The sequence below is a fragment of the Lasioglossum baleicum genome, chromosome 14 (assembly GCF_051020765.1).
Source record: "Lasioglossum baleicum chromosome 14, iyLasBale1, whole genome shotgun sequence".
Taxonomy (NCBI): Eukaryota; Metazoa; Arthropoda; class Insecta; order Hymenoptera; family Halictidae; genus Lasioglossum; species Lasioglossum baleicum.
This window is the reverse complement of record NC_134942.1, coordinates 5,592,762-5,596,697: the sequence shown is the minus strand read 5'-3', so window position 1 is coordinate 5,596,697 and position 3,936 is coordinate 5,592,762. Positions and strand designations below refer to the sequence as shown.

General features: G+C 42.8%; 1 long non-coding RNA gene across 1 annotated transcript; it reads left to right on the top strand.

Annotated features, from left to right (window-relative positions):
• The first annotated feature begins 1,392 nt into the window (after positions 1-1,392).
• LOC143215623 (uncharacterized) lies at positions 1,393-3,266 on the top strand. Its single transcript, XR_013010405.1, has 2 exons — positions 1,393-2,278; positions 2,572-3,266. It is a non-coding gene; the product is annotated as an uncharacterized LOC143215623 (long non-coding RNA).
• The last annotated feature ends 670 nt before the right edge of the window (positions 3,267-3,936 follow it).

Sequence of the window (3,936 nt, the reverse complement as noted above, 5' to 3'; positions counted from 1 at the left end):
GGAAACGAAAAAGAAACGGCGACGAAATAAATAGCTGGTTACGCCGGCAGACTCTGCCGGAGCCTTTGAAGTCTCCAGAAATCGGAAGATTGAAAACTTAGGCGTTCCCCGATCTCCGAATACACGAACATTTCGCGTCTCGAGAGCCTCCGAGTGTTTAAAATAGCGAAGTTTGGTGCGCCGAACGGGTGATCGCCTGAATTCACGGGAATTTGATGTCTTTGGAATATTTGAGTGTTGGTGCTGCGTCAAGTGTTGCAAAATTTGTGAGCAACGATTGTCTCTATCGCCTAATATTCGAAATTAGCCCTAGGAGCCCTCGACTACTTGAAAATTGAGAAATTTGGAAAATGTCTGAATCGCCTAACACACAACTGCTTGAAAATTAAAAAATTTGGAAAATATCTGAATCGCCTAATATACAAAATGTAAAGTTCTGAAAGCGTACAACTGCTTGAAAATTGAGAAATTTGGAGAATATCTGGATCGCCTAATACACAAAATGTAAAGTCCTGGAAGCGTACAACTGCTTGAAAATTGAGAAGTATAAAGATTCGAGTACTCGAAAAATTATTTAAACATGTCCAAATGTCCAACAGCGACCGAACGCGAATCGTCGATTATTTCGAGACAGGGCCGTTCCTGCGGCCGTGCAAATATTTAATCATAAAAAATTCGTGGATTTAAATATTGGAAAAATCAGGAGATGTGATCGTGCAAATATTTGGGAGTTTGAAGGTTTTCCCGGTCAAAAAACCAGTTCCATCGGACAGCCGAAGAAAGAGTAGAAGCCCGTTCGGGGACGGGGGTCGGGGGATTCTCGGGGCACAGAGATTTTATAAATAGTCAATGGCGCCGTCATACATGTTATGCAGTGTTTACCGACAGCGAGAGCCCCGGAAAAATTCGCAAGAATTTCAACGGCGGCGGGTCGCCCTTTATGAAAAACTCCCGCAGAAACACGTTTCCCGTTTAATACACACGGAGAGTTCGCAGCCGGCGCAGCTCTGCTCTGGCTCGTTTTATCAAAACTTTCCCATTATTTTCGGTACATTATCGCGGGCATTCGTCGAAAAAACGACGCGAAAAGTAAATTCATTTAAACTCGAACGCGAGCTTCCGCAAACGCGCTGCGCCGGTCTAATTTTCGCCCGGCGAGCAGACAGCCCGGTGATCTTCGAAATGAAAATTTCCAAACGCTGCGAAATTCATTTCCGCGACTCGCTGGCTCCGTCTTTTTTCGTACGACTCCGTACACGCTCGAGAGTACACTCTTGTAAACAAGACTGTATTGCTCTTCTTTCCTGGAAAGGAGATGGACCTTGCTGATGTAAGCCGTTCACGCATAACCTTTCCGTCAATTAGATAACTGCGCTCGAAAGATAACTTGAAACGTGTAAAAACAAACATCATTGAATGAAATGAAATTATAAATCACGAGAGAAAACAAGACGGCCAGCGACCACGACCTAAGAGAGGGACTGTCCGACTCGGGGAGTGGATAAAAATGCGCAGTCTAATCGTGATTAGATCTTTATGCAAAATAAAAATTTTCTACCTGAATTGCAACATCCTGGAAAGAAATCGAAATTTATTTTCTGTATAATATGTTTAATAGATTAAAGACAATGTAACGGTATTTTTAAATTCATCTAATTTTTTTAAAAATTCGCAGTCCACTCACGACTAATTTCTAGCTGTGTGCTAAGTTCGATGCTTATTGAACAATATTTTGCTGTTTCTTATCACACTACGTATATAATTACGCAATAACAAATTAAGTTATACAATCTTGCACAGCTGTTCAATTTCTAGCTTTATCTGCCTAGATGCGAAATAGCAAGTGAAACGCAACATTATCGTGAATTACATGCATTTCTGAGAAAGATAAAAGCTTTGAAAGAATTGGAAAAACTGAAAACGCTGTCATCAGCTCATTAAGATTGTGAAAAAACATAAAAGGAAGGCGTATGTGTATGGTTATTGTCTCTTACGGGATACGTACACGACGGTGTCGTCGTGGGGGCAACCTCGAATAAAGAGTATAAATACACAGTCGCTCCAGTGCCGGGCAATAAATCTTTGAATAATTGTTGGACGACCGCCGAGCACTTGCCAGCAGAAATTAAAAGCGCCGGATTGACATCTAACGAGGAACGCGACTTTCACGACGGAAACGACCCGCATCCTTCAGAAAAGTAGAGAATCATCGGGGAACTCGTTGCTTATCCTCTAGGAGTTACAGAGACTTCGTTCGTTTTCGAGAAACTGAAGCCTGGTGAGTCGAAGATACAGTTTCCGTTCATCGTGTTCTTCGGAAAACCGAAAAAAGTCGTTTTCGAGATGTTCGAATAATTCGAGTTTACCACACGACGCGAGGAAGAAATTTTTAGAAAATTGTAATTCGTCGCTTAGCAAGTACGTTCTGTAGATCCGTGTCGATTACGCGTATTCTGAAAATTTCGTTGAAGAGATTTGTCGCCGTTTTTGAATCCGATTCATATTTTTCGGAAAAGGGTGGAGTTTCCAGAGACGCGTTGAGTAATGATTCTTTCCGTTCCCGTCCACCAGGTCTCCGGTTAATTTCTTCTCGTTCGCAAAAGGAAATCCGCTCGAGGAAGGCTGTTCCAGAAATGAGATTTCAAGTTCACCGTTTTTGTCTGAGCTGGTGGCTTCTGCTCGTCGTGATGACGTGTCTCTCGCAGGGACACGTGCTCCCCGAGAAGCGTTCACTTTCAAATGCGATTGTACATATCCCCGAATTAATCCTGAAGGGCTGGCACGAGACAGAGAACAACTCCAGTTTTGGCATACGGGTTGCACGAGCCGACCCGGTATGGCGGAGAACAACGACGTCGACGTATCAGAAAAATCAGGCCGAGTCGGGTTCGTGGAATTTTTTAAATCTTTTTAACATGAACAGAGCCTTCTCCTCAGTGTCGTCTGGGAATTCTAGGGTCATAGAGGAAGGTTATGAAGGTTATAAAAATTATAATGAGAATTAAAAATATAAAAAGCACAGAGAAATCAGAGAGCAAGAAAGGCTACAACTACTGAAATAAACGGAGTTGGCATTCATTACATTGGTGTAATTAGATTCCCTTCCAATTAGCTCACAAACGAGCACTCAAAGTGTTAAGGGAGGACAATCTTTTTGAAAATTTTTGGGCAGTTTGTCTTTAATTCGAGGAACATGTACTAATTTTTTTCCTTGTAAAACATGTACTAATAATGGACGTGTATGAATAAACACTTACATAAACCGACTTCGAAAAAACGCACTAAAAAGTATAAAATAATTTCCATTTAATTTATGTGAATACACACGAACTTAAATACAATACAATCTTTTCGGAGGCGGCGCAAAATTGAAAATTTTCGACACTCGAAATTACGAAAATCCTTAAATTCTTCTACATGCTTTCACATATCAATGTTGTAATGAGTGTATAGGACACGAGACATCTCCCTCATACACTATACGCGAGCGCGCCACGCGAGACTGCGAGGCGCTACCTCCCGCGGCGGCCGCGAGGTGGCTACCGCGACGCCGCGTATTCTCGCGAGTGAACAGATCGCGACAGGCGTATAAGTAGGGCGGCGGAGGCCGTATCGAATCAGTTCGAGCTACGATCTGGCTATTAGAGAGTATTCCCGAATGCCACGAACGGAACACGAGCTGTCCCAACCTTGTCCTTCACCACGCCAAGGCCCAAAGCAGTGATGTGATCAGACCCACCTTAACTCGCGCATGCGCGGCAATTTCAGCCTTAGTAGCGTAAGTATTTCGATGAAATCGTGTAGCTTGAGCACCCCACGCAGATTTTTATAATTGAAACTTATTCTTTATTTTGAGGATGGTATAGGGAAAAGAATACATAAACTTCTCTCGTCCATCAGTCGTGTCCCGCCTATAACACTGGTACATTCCCGCCA